Source organism: Lepus europaeus, chromosome 8, assembly GCF_033115175.1.
Source record: "Lepus europaeus isolate LE1 chromosome 8, mLepTim1.pri, whole genome shotgun sequence".
Taxonomy (NCBI): domain Eukaryota; kingdom Metazoa; phylum Chordata; class Mammalia; order Lagomorpha; family Leporidae; genus Lepus; species Lepus europaeus.
The window spans coordinates 110,114,705-110,132,290 of NC_084834.1; the positions used below are offsets into that span (position 1 = coordinate 110,114,705).

Sequence of the window (17,586 nt, forward strand, 5' to 3'; positions counted from 1 at the left end):
GCATGGTATGTTGGGATAGTGTGTCTTGAACTCCATATGGAGATTATTTGCATCATAAAATGGCATATTTAGGGAATTTTATAAAATAATAAAAACTGCTTATAAAAATTGAATTTGTCAAAAAATTGACTTACACAATTATTTCCAGGATCCTATTTCTGAAAGAAGCAAACCTGCATATATATCTGCTAGAATTATTAGCAACTAGAGGTACATTATGACATCCAAGTGTGTCATAAATGTGGACTTTCTTGCCCTATGACAGAATATCTAAGCAGATGATGAAAATAGTCTTATGAATCTGTCGTAGGCAGGCATATATAATAAAATTGATTAGGTTTGTGAGCTGCAAGGCCATGCCTCACCACACCCTTGTGTGACCTCATGCCCCTCCCTGACCACACCTGTGAACCCACTGGCCAATCAGGTTAATTAACCACTCCCCTTTGGAAGTGGATTAAAAGCCTGGGACACAGTGTGCCCGCCCCCCCCTCCTTTCCTTGGCCTTTTGCCAGTGCAGGGCTTGCTGCAGCCCTGCACCTCCAGGGTGCATGGCTTTTGGGCCACCCCCCCTCCGCCCATGCTTCCTGGCCTAGCTGCTCCTCCACATGGCTGGCTCCTGGTACTTGGTAGGAATCCAGATTCCTCTCTCCTTTTAGATAGGGCCCTCACTCTCCTATGCATTTCTCTCACTGAATAAAAGCTTAAAAAGGTATCATGCTGCCTCATTCATCTATGCCGGTATTCAGAATTCTTCTCTGAATATTAGGCAAGAACCCACACAGGCTTCTTAATATTGGGGATTTATTAATGAGCATACAGTGATATCGTATGGCACCCCAAATTCCAATTCATATGGCACCCCAGATGGGACTCTTAGGGGGCCATATTCTGATTTCATATTTTAGGAGGCCTATTCCGATATCAAATCCACGTAGTTAGAAGAGCTGCTCAGAAAGTTAAACCCTGTAAAAATGACCTGTCCTATTTAATTTTTGGATGAGTAACAAATATTTGTGTCCATGCCTGATAATAGGACAGTGTTCTAATTTGCTGCCTGCCTGTCCTCTCAAAGACCAACCCTTGAAGTCAGGTTGCGGAAGCAGGGCGAGCCAAAGGCTGTGGTCCTCATGAGCTAACTGCAAGGCCACCTGGGGCAGGCCCAGCACCCCACACAGGTAGGACAAGCTCTCCTCCAATACCGGTTCCTTGACTTTCCAATCCTGGCTTTGAAGTTTCAAAGCTCTAACAACCTGTGATCCAGCCCTCTCCTCTGTAAACTGATGATCCTAACACTTGCCTCATCTGCTTAAGCTTTGCTGCATGGTTCAAAGCGATAACGTATGCGAAAGTGCTTTGCCACGTATAAAGTGCTGGTTAAACGTGGGTATGATTATGATTACTCCGGAAGAACACTTAGCTCATGGCTTAGTAATGGTGAGGCAAACAGTGTCGCTAAATAAGACAATATAATGGTCTTAAGAGGCTCTAATTCAGTTTCTCCTTTTTATTCAAGCACACAATTGCATCCGAACACTTCACAGACAGCCTGAATGGGCCCTGTGGAGGCTGATAAGGAAAATTAGAACAAGGAGCTATTTGCGCCCTCGTTTTAATAACCGAGTCAAGGAGCAGGCACTTAATCCAGGAAAGAAGGAACGCTTTCTCCTGCTCAGTCCTCTCCGAGATAATGACTCCATTACGTAGCACGCCTTCCGCAATGACTGGTGCGCTGCTCCTTGGAGGAGCAGGCGGATGCCATCACTCTCAAAACAAAGCGCTCTCTGCGGGTAAAGGAGACTTAGTTTTGCCACCATTTACAGAGCGTGACCTTTTCCATGGACCACCTCCCCGTCTCTTTTTTTTTTAAATAAAGATTTACTTATTTATTTGAAAGTCACAGTTACAGAGAGGAGAGGCAGAGACAAGAGAGAGAGGTCTTCCATCCGCTGGTTCACTCCCCAGTTGGCCATAACGGCTGGAGCTGCGCCGATCCAAAGCCAGGAGCCAGGATCTTCTTCCAGGTCTCCCACACAGGTGCAAGGGCCCAACTACTTGGGCCATCTTCTACTGCTTTCCCAGGCCATAGCAGAGAGCTGGATTGGAAGTGGAACAGCCGGGACTAGAACTGGCGCCCATATGGGATGCTGGTGCTTCAGGCCAGGGCTTTAACCTGCTGCGCCACAGCGCTGGCCCCATCTCCCCCCGCCTTTTTAAAGATTTTATTTATTAATTATTTGAGAGGTGAAGTTACAGACAGAGGGAGAGACACAGAGAAAGCTCTTCTCTCTGCTGGTTTACTCCGCAAATGGCCACAATGGCTGTGGCTGAGCCGATTTGGAGCCAGGAGCTTCTTCTAGGTCTCCCATTTGGGTGCAGGGGCCCAAGCACGTGGACTATCTTCCACTGCTTTCCCAGGTGGTAAGCGGAGAGCTGGATTGGAAGAGGAGCAGCTAGGACATGAACCGCCCACATGTGATGTTGGCGCTGCAGGTAGAGACTTAACCTATTACACCACTGTGTCAGCCCCTTGCACAGACCTTTTTTTTTAATCACTGGGAATAGTGTGCCTTCAGTTACACAAATGCCTGCTTTTAGGTATTTATGCAGACACTTCTTGGCTTGCATCATAAATCATAAACATGCACATGTGCATGCATGCCACACACACACATATATACACACATGAGGATGCTTCAGAAGGCATATGACCTAGCACTTAACATGTCCATGTCCCGTGTCATAGTCCTTGGGTTCAAATCCCAGCTTCTGTTAATGCGCAAGCTGGGAGGCAGCAGTGACGGTCCAAGTAATCGGGTTCCTGCCACACATGTGGGAGAGTTGGGTTGACTTCCTTGGTCCCTGGGTCATTGTGGGCATTTGGGGAATGAACCAGCTGTTAGGAGCTCTCTTGTCTACCTGTCTCTCTTTCTCTCTGTCTTCCTGCTTCTTGAATGAAAAAAGATTACAGAAAATGGTATTAAAAGATGCGTGTACTTTGGTGCAAAAAATAAAATTGAAGTCCATGCATATGAGTGGTCTTCAAAATCATGGAAATGTGCATTATGAAAAAACTATAAATAGATTTCAAACTTTTGTGCCCTAAAATAAATTTGTTTCTATTTTATGTGCACTTAAAATTAATTTTCATTTATTTTATTTGAAAGGTAGACACACACACACACAAATACAGAGATATACTCCATCTGTTGTTTCAATTCCCAAAAACCTGCAACAGCTAGGTCACGAGGCCAAGAACCAGGAACCTGATCCAGGTGTCCCAGTGTGACTCAACTAGAGCCATCATCTGGTGCTCCTTGGTATACATAAGCAGTAAATCAGATAGAAGCTGAGTAGCCAGGAGTGGTACCAGGCACTGTACCATGTGATATGGGTAATTCAACCACTGTGTCACACACCTGTCTCTCCGTGCATGTTTTGAAGTACCCTCATATATAATTTTAATGTTGGTAAAGGAGGATATAAAATTGGTGTCTTGTTTAGGAAACATAAGAGAAACCTGTGGCCGAAGTCCATTCAGGTACTTGGGGGCAGGTACGTTTTTCTTTCTGTTAATGCTGAATCTCAGTAAATGATGGTCTGAGAAGCATGAAATAAAAACAAAGCACCTCTGAAGGACTGTTGAGACCACGGTCAGGGCCTAGAACACAGTACATGCAAGAGAAGAGATACATTGGGACTGTTTGTGGAATAAATGAACAGAGGAATCACAACCATGTTCCAGAGTGACAAAGAGGGAAGTCTGCCAAAATACTTGGTTCCCAAAGTTACAATGTACCAAATTTTAGATGTTTTGCAAGGGGAGCTGTGTGCTGTTCCTATGTTTTAGTGACTACATTTCCTGTTTAGCTAGGAAATTGTAAGCAAACGTACAATTGTTTTTCTTTTTTTTAAGATGTATTTATTTATTTGAAAGGCAGAGTTACAGAGATGAAGAGAGGGAGAGTGAGAGAAAGAGTGAGAGAGGGAGTCTTCCATCCGTTGGTTCACTCTCTAGATGGCTACAATGGTCAGAACTGGGCCAGTCAGAACCCAGGACCTTCTCCTGGGTCTCCCATGAAGGTGCAGGGGCCCAAGGACTTGGGACATCTTCTACTGTTTTCCCAGGCCATAGCAGAGAGCTGGGTCGGAAGTGGAGCAGCAGGACCTGAACTGGCACCCATATGGGATGCTGACACTGCAGGTGGTGGCTTTACTCACTGTGCCACAGCACCGGCCCCACAAACGTAGAATTCTAAGGTCAGGGCAGTGCTGGAAAAAGTTTGAGGACAATTGGTTATTATGTATGTTGAGAATTCTTCCTACTATACTCTGAATGTTTAGGTTCCTTCAAAATCACCAATGTGATGATATTAGGAGGTGGGGCCTTTTGGGGGGTGTTTTGATATGAGGACAGAGACCTCGTGGATGCCATCAGTGTCCTTATTTAAAGAGGTGTTATTTCTTCCACCACGTGAGGCTGGTGATCAGGTGCCATCCAAGAACCAGAATCAATCTATCTGTGCCTTGAGCTTGTACATTTCCCAACCTCCAGAACTATGAGGAATAAATTTCTATTGTCTCTAAGCTCTCCAGTCTGATATTTTGTTAAAGGGCCTGGAATGTACTGAAGCATTTTCTTGTTCCATAGACTGTGGGTGTGCAGGTGTATTATGAGATATACAAATATGTGTGTGTATCTAAATAGAGAGTGAGAGAGAAGTTCTTTTTTTTGTATTTTTGTGCCATGGGATGACTAATCCTAAAGGTCTGTCAATGTTCTGTGTTTGCTGAGAGACAGCCTAGCATTGTATCCTTTGCTGACAGAGTCATTCCCAAAAGGAAAGTTGGAGGGGCCAGCACTGTGGTATACTGGGTAAAGCTGCTGCCTGTGGTGCCAGCATCCCATGTGGGCACCCTTTCAGGTCCTGGCTGCTCCACTTCTGATCCAGTTCCCTGCTAATGGCCTGGGAAAGTAGCAGAAGATAGCCCAAGTGCGTGGGCCAGGTCTGGCCCTTGAGGCCATTCTGGGAGTGAAGCTGTGGATGGAGAGCGCTCTTTCTCTCTGTAACTCTGCCTTTCAAATAAACAAATCTTAAAAAAAAAAAGAAAAGCTGGAAACAGCAGTGGCTATAACTTTTAAACATCACTCTGGTAAATAACTCGAAACTTGCAAATTCTTAGGGCACTTTAATCTTAAAATTAGTTTGTTGGTTCACATTGAAGATGATTTCCATCAATTGCTTTTCTAGAATTTGTATACAGTTTCTCATTACATATTAAATTAAATGTTCTTTTTAAATTTTTTTATTAATGTAAAGGGAACAGATTTTATACATTTCAAAGGTATAGTTCCAAGAAGACAACCACCCTTCCCTCACTCCCCTGCACCACCCAAACCCCTTTGCTTCCTCCCTCTCTTCATCAGATTTTGCAAGGACTTAATTTTATCCACTCTATATTCACAGGCTTAATTTTGCCACTAATTATAATATTCAACAAGCAAGAAGTAGGAAGACCACAGTTCCACAAGAGTACATGAGCCGTTTTTTTCCCTTAGTCCTAAAGTTCACTCTAGATAATTCCAGAGGTAGATATTTCAAAAGGAAAAAATTAAAAGGATGCATACTTCCCAATCCAGAGGTACTGAAGTATGCTTTCCCACAATTTTTTTCTCACCTACATTATTGACATGACATGACTAAAAATACTGTTATTTTCTTATAGCATCATAAAACTAGATGCAGAACCCACATCTACAAACCTTCTATGAAAAAACTTAGGATAAAACTTCTGTGACTTTGGGGGTAGGTAAAGACTTCTTAGGCATGATCCCAAAAATGTGATTCATAAAAGACAAAATAGATAAATTAGACTTCATCAGATTTAAGAACTTCTCTTTGAAAGACATCCTTAAGAGAATGAAAAGAGAAGCCACAGACTAGGAGAAGTTATTTGCCAAATTACTTTCAAATAAAGAACTTGTGTTAGGAATATATAACAATCTCTCTAAACTTGATAACAATAAAAGACCCCCCAAGTAGGCAGAGAATCTCAACAACAACAACAAAATCACCAAGGAAGATATATGAATGCCACATATGACACAGAATCATTCAATATTATTAGTTATGAGTGAAATGTAAATTAAAACCACGAGGTACCATTGCACACTTTTTAGAGTGGTTAAAATGCAAGACACTGATCCTATTCATGTGTCGGTGAGGATGTGAAGACACTCAGCTTTCACATATTGCTGGTGGAAATGCAAAGCACTGCCACCAATTTGTAAATCAGCTTGACAGTTTCTTAAGTAGTTAAACATACATGTACTGTATAATCTAATTATTTTACAACATTTACCCAAGAAAAATAAAAATATATATGCACAAAAAGACTTTTACATGAATGTTCAGAATCATTTTGTTTGCAATAGCTCCAAACTGGAAACAACCTACGTAGCCAAATAACAGGTGAATGGTTAAACTGTAGAACATCAATACCATGGAACCCATGGTCAGCAATAAAGAGGAATGAACAACTGATACATGTCCCAACATGAATAATTCTGATAAGAATTGTACTGAGTGAACAAAGCCAGGCATAAAATAATATAGTGTATAAAACTATGGAAAATGCAAAATAATCCGTTGTGGTACAAAGCAGGCTTTTATTTTGTTAAGATTTATTTTTATTTATTTGAGTTACAGAGGGAGGTAGAGACAGAGATAGGTCTTCCATCCACTGGTTCCCTCCCCACGGCCAGAGCTGAGCTGATCTGAAGCCAGGAGCAGGAGCCAGGAGCTTCTTTTGAGTCTCCCATGTGGGTGCAGGGGGCCAAGCACTTGGGCCATCCTGTGCTGCTTTCCCAGGAGCATTAGCAGGGAGCTGGACAGGAAGTGGAGCAGCTGGGACTAGAACAAATGTCCATATGGGGTGTGGCTGCTGCTGGCCAGGACTTTAATCCACTGCACCACATCAGCCCCCACCCCTTATTTTAGAGATTGTACTTATTTATTTGAATATCAGAGTTGAGGGGGAGGGGATGGGAAGGGCAAAGGGTAGAGGGAGATATTCTACATCTGCTAGTTCATTCCCCAGATGGCCACAATGGCCAGTGCTGGGCCAGGCTGAAGCCAGGAGCCGGGAACTTCATCCAGGTCTCCCACATAGGTGCAGGGGCCCAAGGAGTTGGGCCATCTTCCACTACTTTTTCCATACCATTATCAGGGAGCTGGATTGGAAGTGGAGCAGCTGGGACTTGAACCAGCACCCATATGGGATGGCAGCAAGAGCTTCAAACTCTTTGAGTGTTCTTGTTTTTCTTTCTCCTGTAGTCATTTATCTTCTTAAATTCCTCCTGGAAATGAGTTTTCACCTCACAGCTAAAATCTATTTCACCTGTAATCTATTGTTATAATACTAGGACTTGGTATGGTAGTAACATGTGGGCATGGTAAAGATGCTACTTTGTTATGATTGAATTTTAGTCTTAGTGGCCTGGGCCTATAATTCTGTAATCTTCACAAGTGTTTCTCTTCCTCCCTCTCGCCCTCCTTCCTACCTGCCTGCTTCCTTTCCCTCCCTTCTCTCTTCCTTTTTATATCTTTCTCTCTTTATTTCCACTTGTTTATTTCTTTGAAAGGCAGAGTTACAGACACAGGGAGAGACAAAGACAGATCTTTCATCTTCTGGCTCACTCTACTCTTCAAATGGCCACAAAGGCCATGGCTGGGCATGGCTGAAGCCAGAAGCCCTACCTGGGTCTCCCATGATGGGCATAGGGGCCCAAGCACTTGCACCATGCTGCTGCTTTCCCAGGAATATTAGCAGGGAGCTGGATCAGAAGTGGAGCAGCTGGGACTGCAACCAGCCTTAGAGGCTGACCTTGCAATCACAGGCATAACCCCTTGGATCACGATCCTGGCTCCCACAGGTGTTTGAGTTTTGTTTTTATCCCTTTTGTGAGACTTGAGGGATCACAGGGAGCTGCAATCAGCTAATTTTTCATCTCCTAGTGGGTAAAGGGTCTGGTGAACTCTTTTACTCTGGATCTTAAGCCTTTGTTAATGCACAACGTGCTGCGAATTTCAGAAGGATTCTTGCTTGTGCCACAGCCACATGCTCTTTCTTGGCTTTTCACCTGAAGGACTTGGCAGGGCTCCCAGACATAAAATCTATGAAAGTTTGGGGGTCCTCCGAGCTTCTAGGATGCTCCATCCTACATTCCTGGTCTTCTCTCTCCATTAACAGCTTTTTTTCCCCCCTTTCTTTCTTGTAAGTCCCTTACTGGTCCTGCTTTGATGACTAAGCGAGAACAGCCAAAAATGAGAAGAATCAAGAGTGGGAAGGGGTCATCTCCAGAACATTCCACTTATGCACTGAACTAGAGACTAGCAGGGTCACGATCGCGGTTAGAAATCGGCAGCATAGAAAGAGAACAGGTGGCCAGCATGAACGTTCTTAAAGAAATACAGCCTCCTACCCCCACCATCACAACTGGGACACTTGGTGGGAATCTGGTTTGCTTCCACCCCAGGGGAATTAGAACATCAGCTCAAAAGCTGTTTGGGAAGGGTTGGAGAGAGGAAGAAGTTTCCAGAAGAAGGCTGTGGGGGGGGCTGTGGCAACGGGGCAAAGGGTTGCTTTCCCCCTGCTGGGAGTCCCAGGCTCTGTGGCCTGGCAGGAACCGGGCAGCCTGCAGTGCCGAAGTGCAGGTTTGGGGCTGCCACCTGCTCCGGGCAGGAGGCTGGCGGGGGCTCTCGAGGGCTCGCTCCTCCAGGGAGCTGCCGGTGCAGCCGTCCCTGACCTCCTCGCGGCAATTCGCTTGTGCGGCTGTGATTCACGCTTTTCTCCATGTCAGCTTCTTGACCGCGCCCCCGGAATCGTGCGCCGACGGCGCGGGTGAGAACAGAAGCCAAGCCGCCGGCCCTCCGTCTCGCTCGCCTTGGCCTCATGGCCGAGTTAGAGGAGCCTTCGCGAGTACCAGGAAGTTGTCGCCCTCGCTCAGAGGGGCACGACTTCCGGCGCTTCTCCACCCTCGCCGGTGTCGATGACGACATTCGGCGTTGTTGGGCACGCTGATGACGTCATCAGAGCCCCCCCCCCGCCGTATTTCCGGAAACGAGAGAGGGCCGGCGCGGGAGCTGGAAGGCCCGACTCTCCCCGGGTCTCTCTCTCTTTCTCCCCGGGGTCCACTCTTGACTTCCAGAGACTCCCAGGGGTCTCTCTCCCCGAAGTGAGCCACACTTGACCTCCAGTTCACCAAATGGTCATTTAACGGGTCACCAGCTGCTGGCTCCAGAGGCTTCTACTCCAGGTAACGAGGTCCGGGCCGTAACTCCGGATTCTCCTGTTTCTTCGGGTTTGGGACTGGTAGTTTTCCCCAAAACTTTAGTTCTCTGATGGGTCTACGTGACTGGTATGTTTTGTTCAGCTTTCTTCTTCTGAGGCTGACAATGACCCCTTGTTAGCTCTTTACATGTTGGAGCCGAAGTAGGAAAATACATCTTTCCAGTTGTGGACGGTTGTTTTTTTTTTTAAAGTTCTTTAATGTATCAAGCTAGATCACAGAAAATTGGAAACCGTGCTCTCTTTCCCCCCTCTTGCTGCATTTTGTCGCTCACTCTAATGCATAAGAAAAACCATTTAAATTCAGGAAGATGGGTGGTTGGTGGAGATAAGCCGAGAGAGCTGTGTGGGCCCGAGGAGGCCATACTTCGGCGGGGGAGGGTGTGTGGTGTGTGCAGGGGGAAGCGTGAGGCAGGCGGAGCATGGGTTGGGAAGGCAGGCAAGGACTCAGGACGCAGGTGATACCTATGTTGGATCTTTCAGGGACTAATATGCTGAAGGGGAGTCGAGAGACTGAAAGTGGTCTGGGTTGGGAGAATAGCAAGTGCAGCAGCACGAAGATGAACGAGAAAGGGTCTTACACATTACTGCTTGCTGTGTGTCAGTGCTTTGCCTGTTCTACACAGTTACACCCATTGTTTTTATGCTGCTTCGTTTGGAACACTGTCCACACCAGGAAGGGAGTGCTGGTGGGTGGCCTTTGCCCCTCCAGCCTCTTTCCAGCCACTCTAGCCCAGAACAATTAAACCTTTATTTTCTGTCGAGTTATAGATGAAAATGGGTTACCTTCATTTCAACTATAATTTGTAACATCTTCATTTGTGAAATTATAAAACAAAGGGGAAATCCTTAATTTTCATGTGTTTTGAGAATTTGTTTTGTGAGAAATGCTTTAGACTAATTAATGAAACTAACAGGATCCTGTGAGTTGCAAGATGTTCAGTTAACCACAGCTGCCTTTTGGGAGCATTTGCAGGACTTCAGTGATCCATGGAAGGTTTTGAGAATCTAAGGCCGAGTTTCAAGCCTGACACGGGAGAGGATTGTCTGATAATTAGAGCAGCAGTCAGGGAGTTGGTTACCTTGAGTTGTATTTTAGTTACCTTTAGTTGTATTTTTGCTTAAGCAAGTTTTTTTATCTGACCTTGGGCGAATTGTATAATCTTTTGGGGCTTCTTTATCTTTCAAATGCTGATAATACTTGCTTGATTTTAGGCCTTTTTAAGGTCCTCAGATGAAAGCTGTTTTGTAAGCTTGTTGTATTATCAGGAAATGCCAGATTTAGAAGTTATTATTAACTATGGTAGGCATGTGAAGGCACACACGCCCCCTCCCAAGATTAAAAAAAAAAAAAAAAAAAGACACCATCAGAGTTCAACTGCTGGGTTGCCATGGGCACAGTGTTCTTTCATAGTATTTTGTAGAGCAGCTAACAGTCAGTAGTTATTTGGTGGTAGAAGTTGTGTTTTCAGTATTCTTTTCAGGTCAACATCATTTATTTATTGACTGTGGGACTCATTATATTCCACTGGGTGGCTTTATAAGTGTCACCATGGAAAGCTGACACTGGTTCTTAAAATGTATGAGAAATAACCTGACAAAAATGTGGAATCTCACAAGGTAATAAATGAACATACTTTAAAAAATAACACTCAAATTGCAGAAGGAAGAAAAGAATCAGTTTCCAGTGGATAGCTCACAACAAACAAACAGTGCTTTCTTGACCCTGAGCACACACTCATTCATCATGAGTGCTACAAAGTGTAGCCAGATTGGTAAATATTTATGCTGGTAGAATTAGCATGCCTTTTATTTCATTTCATTTAAATTCTTTGAAAGTATGGTGCTTCTTTTTATGATATTATTTATTGATGCTTCAAAAAGAAAAAAAAAGACACAATTATTACAAGTGCTGCCAAATCCTTTGAGGCAAGTGTTTCCAAAGCATAGCAAGCTATTTGTTCCTGAACTCTTGTCTATCTCCTTTCTTCTGATGTTTGTTTGCTTGTGTGGAGCTAGAAAACGTGGTAAGTACAAGACAAGATGACTTGCTGACAGGCAATCAGAAAGCCCCGGTTTGAAACACACTTCTCATTGGGAATGGTCTGATTTCTGGGCTGATTGAGCTCTTTTCATAACCAGGGATTCAGGCAGGCTCACTATGCTCCCAAATTTCCTCAATCATTAAAACATAAATAGTTCCAGAAAAGTTATGTTTGATAAATTTATTCATTTATATATTAAATAGTAGTGTCTGCTCATGGGTTGAAGTACCATAAGTACTATGATATGAAAGGTTAATAAAATATAGCCTATAATTTCTAGAGATGTGCAATATCAGTATATAAAAATTTATGAAAAGGTGGAACTAAAAGGTAAGTATTTAGGTGCAAAAAAATTGAAATCCATGCGTTTTTTTCATTTGCTAGGAACTTCCCAAATGCCCCTGTTTTGCAAACATTTCAAATTTTTTTGCACAAAATAAGCTTACTAAAACCAACTTTTTGAAGTACCTTTGTAAAGATCAAGAAACAGACATTCAGCTAAATAATTTGATTACTTTTAGTGGCAGGAACCTAAATCCTTAGGTCATCATCTGACTTCCCAGGCACATTAGGATGGAGCCAGATCAGAAGCAGAGCAGCTGGGCCTCAGACCATTGCTCCCATATGGAATACCAGCAACTCCAGTGGTGGCTTAACTGGCTGTGTCACAATGCTGGCACACATTTTTGAGTTTTTAGTGTGACAATTTGTTTTTACCAGTTCTAGCTTTATTCACTTTTGCCTAAGGTTTTTTGGTATTTATAATCTTATACCTGCAATTACTAATAAGCACTTTTTCTTTATTTGCACCTCAGTTGCACAAAATTGGGTATTCATAATCTTTGCTTCATGTCTCACTATCATTAGATCCCTGTATGGGGCTTTCATGTTTTATAATATGTATGGACTGGCTACCTCATCCCATATCTAGAACATTACCAATAAGAATATTTATCTGTGTTTTTTCCTCACTCATCTGTTGTCTCAAGTCTCAGAAGAACTATATACTGATTTTGTTTATTTCTTCAAGAAAATCACATGTATTTGTATGCTCAAATAATATAATTTTATTGCTTATTTTTAACTTTTTAAAAGGGTATCAAACTACATGTAGTCTCTTGAGACTTCCTTTTTTCACTTGACATGGCTTTGTTACAATTCATGTATAATGTTGCTTTTAGTAACCTTTTACTGCTATGTAATATTTCCTTGTGTGCATATACCATGATTGTCTTTCTGATTCATCATATTTGTCATTGGACATTTGGGATGCATGGTCACTTCTATTAGTGTTACTGTCATTGTCTTGTTTATGTACAAAAGATTGTCTTGGTAATTGAATTCCGCAGAACAGATTATGCTGTGATAACTAACCTCGAGGCATAGATGACTTAACACAGTAAAGGTTTAATTTTTGGTGGGGGACTCCCAGGGACCCCTACATGCTAGATGTGATGCCATCATGTAGCTTTGTCTTCAGGAACAACATGAACCCTCCTTTGTCTCCTTGGCAGGAAAGAGGGATACTGTGCAGGACTTCCCAGTGCTTCATCTAGAAGCGGCAGGTGACTCATGTGTCAACTTAAGATGTGATTCCCAGATATGATTGAACATTGTCTCTGGGTATGTGGCAGAGTATCCACAGGAAAGAGGCTTGTGCATGAGTGGACTGAGGAAAGCAGGTGACTCTTCCCAGTGTAAATCAACCTCATCTGATCCGTTGAGGGCTTGCATAGCACAAAATGGCAGGAAGAAAGTTGGATGAAGTCTTCCTGGTTCCTGCCCTCCGTGCTCCTGGTTCTCAGGCCTTCAGACCTGGATTGGGTTTTTAATCAGTTCTTTCTGGCCTTTGCACTCCACTGCTGGCTTTCCTGAGTCTCAAGATTGCTAATGGCACATTGTGGGACTGCTCAGCCTCCAAAACGTGTGGGCCAGTAACTTACTAAGGTATCTCTTCTTAGGCACCTGTATCACCTGTATCTTGTCTCCTGTCAGTAGCTTCTCTGAAGAATGCTGACTAATACGACTTTGGCTTACATTTCCTTGATCCAGTAAAGCCAGTGGCCAGCTCTAACTCAAGGGAAGGTGAGAACTGTAAGGGAACAGATAGAATGCCTGATGAGCATCCGCGTCTTTGCCTTATAGCAGTGAAATGCCTAGGCTGTACGGTTTGTGAATATTCAATTTTACAAGACTGTGCCAAATGTTTTCAAAAGTATTGATGTAGCCGGCGCTGCAGCTCAACAGGCTAATCCTCCGCCTTGCAGTGCTGGCACACCGGGTTCTAGTCCCAGTCGGGGCGCCGGATCCTGTCCCGGTTGCCCCTCTTCCAGGCCAGCTCTCTGCTGTGGCCAGGGAGTGCAGTGGAGGATGGCCCAAGTGCTTGGGTCTCGCACCCGCATGGGAGACCAGGTTAAGCACCTGGCTCCTGGCTTCGGATCAGCGCGGTGTGCCGGCCGCAGCGTGCCGGCCGCGGCGGCCATTGGAGGGTGAACCAATGACAAAGGAAGACCTTTCTCTCTGTCTGTCTCTCTCATTGTCCACTCTGCCTGTCCAAAAAAAAAAAAAAAAAAGATGCAAATCTATGCTTTCAATAGTAGTGTACAAGAGATGTTGTTTATTTGGTAATGTCTCTAACAATTTTGTCCCTAAAGTCCTTTTTTTGGAAGCGCTTTTTGTGCTTTATCTTTGTACATGCATATAAAGTGAATAGACATTCATATGCCTTTTTAAATTTTTTTTTTTTTTTAGAAAGAACAAGGCATTGGTTTAAACAAGTGTGTAACAAGAACACTGGTAGTTTTGTTTGTCCTGTCTTCTTTTGGTCATACCCACTCTGTGACCTCTTGGACCACATTTCCCTATATGGTGGATCACTCACTGGATTTTGATTCTCTCTCTTCCTTTCTTAGCACAAGAAAGCATATGAGACACAGCCCTGATTACTCAGATTATTTTATCCTTTTGCTTCAGTGATTCATTCAATGGTGGGTCCATGGCCCAAATGAGGTAATCAGACACTAATGTAAAATTTAGTATATGAATGTCAAAGGGGTGGGGCTGCCTCACTTACAGTGAGACTAAGAGCTGTGAGGGCCATAATGCCTGGAGCTTCCCTAGGCTGCTTGCCCTAGTTGAACACACTATGAAGAATAAAGCCAACATGAAAGTAAAGAAAAATCAAGTGCAGGGGGAAAGGCAGAGTCTTGACAGCATTCTTTGATCTCCTTCATTTAGTTGTGCCTGAAGACCAATCCCTGGACTTTTTAGTTATATGAGCTAATACATTTTCTGTTAAGCTCCTTATAATTCTATGTCTGAAAGTCCTAATCAGCTACTAGTGATAGGGATGTGATCTCCATCTTCAGTCTCTTGGTTGGACCGCTTTTGCAGGTCCGCTTTCTGACTCTTGGCTCTGCTTTGCTGGCCTGAATTTTAACAGCTTCAGTTTTTGCATTGAACTCTGGACATAGAGACTCAAAACTTTGGAATGGGGGAAGCTTTAAGATTTTGAGGAACCATTTGGAAGGTCATAACATGAGTAATGTGTCACAGCACAAATTAATATATTAGACAATTTTGTCATTGTTCCCAAGCCTAGAAATTGATTCTTGAGTTCCGTGGTCCATGGCACTATAAAAAGATCCACATCCATCACCTCACACAGGATGGTGAGATTTTATCTTTGTACTTACCTCAAAGTGACAAATAGTTAATTAGACACATAAAACATTTTCTAACATAGACAGTTTTGAACTTGAAGTTTTGCTGCTGACAGAGAGAGGAGTCCCAGAGGGTGCAGGGGTCTGAACACTAAATAAATCTGGAACCCTCTCCAATGTCTCAATAACTGCCAAGTCAGCTCTGAGGCTAATTAATCAAAAACAAATTTACAATTAAGCCCACAAAGAAGCACTAATTACATTGCTTGGCAGGAGGAAAATGTGCTGAAAAGGGAAACCTGCAAGTGAGAAAGGAGAATGTTTTGTTATTGGTCTGTCAAGGGCAGTGCTGTGGGGGTGATGCCATGGTTCTGCTGCACCTGGCTTTTATTCAGGAAAAAGTGTAGTGTGAGTTCCTGCCTCTCACATATGAAGATTCTTCAAAAAGTTGGTGGAAAATGGAATTAAATGATGTTTACTTTGGTACAATTTTTTTTAAAGAGAATCAATACACACAAGGGGCCTCCAAGATGAAGCCTGTTCTTTACAGCAAGATTCTGAAATCTTTCTTTTGGCCTGTGTGTGCAACAGGGAACAAAGAACATGGAAGTCTGAGCTTCTGGAAGGACCCATATATTACACTTCCATAGCTAATGAACAGGGCTTGTAGACAGCCAAGAGCAGCTTTTCTGTAGGTTACTTTGCCGCTGTGGTTGTTTATGTTATGGAAAGTCTCGCCCTCTGAATTCCTAACTCTGCATATTGAGGCACACTGATTGTGCCTGGAGCCTGTCTTGCTTCAGTATCTAGGAGAGGTTACACTTGAAGCAGGCGTAAATTTGACAGCTACCTTCGATGATACTGAGCTATGCCATCAGCCACTATCTTTACAGTTATACTTTAACCATGATTTTTTTTTCTTGAAAGGCAGAGTGTACAGTGTGAGAGAGAGAGACAGAGAGAAAGGTCTTCCTTTGCCGTTGGTTCACCCTCCAATGGCCGCTGCTGTGGCCGGCGCACTGCGCTGATCCGATGGCAGGAGCCAGGTGCTTCTCCTGGTCTCCCATGGGGTGCAGGACCCAAGCACTTGGGCCATCCTCCACTGCACTCCCTGGCCACAGCAGAGAGCTGGTCTGGAAGACGGGCAACCGGGACAGGATCCGGTGCCCCGACCGGGACTAGAACCCGGTATGCCAGCGCCGCAAGGTGGAGGATTAGCCTATTGAGCTGCGGCGCTGGCCTAACCATGATTTTTTAATTCTGATTTTTTTTTTTTTTGGATCTTGATTTTTCTACCTTGTTTGTTCCCTTTCTTTCCATTCCTTGCTGTCTCCTAGAATTCTGCTCTCAAACTTTGCCTATCCTTGCTGGAAGATGACATCTGCCCAGCTCCAAATGCTGATAACTTAGTCCTTCAGCAGACAGGCTGACAAGTGAAAAAGTCTTTCCCGAGTCCCACCAAATGAACTTGCACTTCCTTTATGGGAGCATGGTGGTGTGGCATTGTCCGTCTTCTCTGTGGGCTGGTGAGCCCATATGCCTGAGTTCTGGCCGGTGGAAGGTGAGGGAAAGTGGGATGGATGTAACTTTCATGCCTGGCCCCTAACGTGTCCCTGGAAATTGTTGGCATTGATGTGCTCTTTCCTTCATTGCTGCTTGGATGCAGTAGATTCAGGGGGAAGATGTGGGGCATTACTGACAGGCCCTGCCTCTAAATTTCTGGAGGGAGTGCAAACACAAAATGAAAACTTCCTGGTGTGTGAATAATTGTGCAGAGTTCTTTCAGCATCTACATTCAACTGTGGGTTTGTGCAGATAAACACATTGTGGTCTAAGACGCTGGGGTATTGAGGTTGTTGGACACAGCAGTTAGCTTGTCTTGTTGAGTATACCCTCATTCATCCATTCATGTATTCAGAGAGCTTCTCGTTATTTACAGAGAGCTATTTTCTGTGTTAGATGCCAGGGTACAATACTGAGAAAAGAATATAGGCTGTGACTTTAATCTATTGGTGATGAATAGGGTGGGGTGGAGTAGTGGTAGGTGGAAGGAGATGAAATCCAAAGAAGCATGATGAACAGTTTAGAGGGAGGGAGTGTGGCAAGCATGGCGGTGTATGCAGATGGCTCGGTGGCTGGAGATCAGTGAGCCAGCCAGGATTACCTGGTGGCTTTGCTCCTCAGCAAGGTGCCGGGCTCCTGGGGGGTGCAGCACCACCCCAGTCGGCATTCACCTGGGAATATGGAGGACAAGGCCTGGGACTCGGCTGCAGCTTGGGTGTCCAGTGTGTTTCTGGATTGGAAGCTGATGCCATGCTTACCTGCCTGTCTGAGAAGGAAATGCTTATGCCAGTAAAAGATAACAAAAAATCCAGAGCAGGTCTCGAGGGAAGAAGCATAAGGAACCAGAAGTGGACATCCTTAGCCCTGCCATGATGTTGCACCTGGGCTACATTGCCCAGGATGTCACCTACTGCTTGTACCTGTGAGGATTTCACAGGTGCTCCCAAAGGGGGAAAAAAAAAACC

General features: G+C 44.1%; 1 pseudogene; it reads left to right on the forward strand.

The window, feature by feature from the left end:
* The first annotated feature begins 17,165 nt into the window (after positions 1 to 17,165).
* The window catches only part of LOC133765358 (small ribosomal subunit protein eS1-like), a 32,076-nt pseudogene continuing 31,655 nt past the window's right edge, over positions 17,166 to 17,586 (forward strand).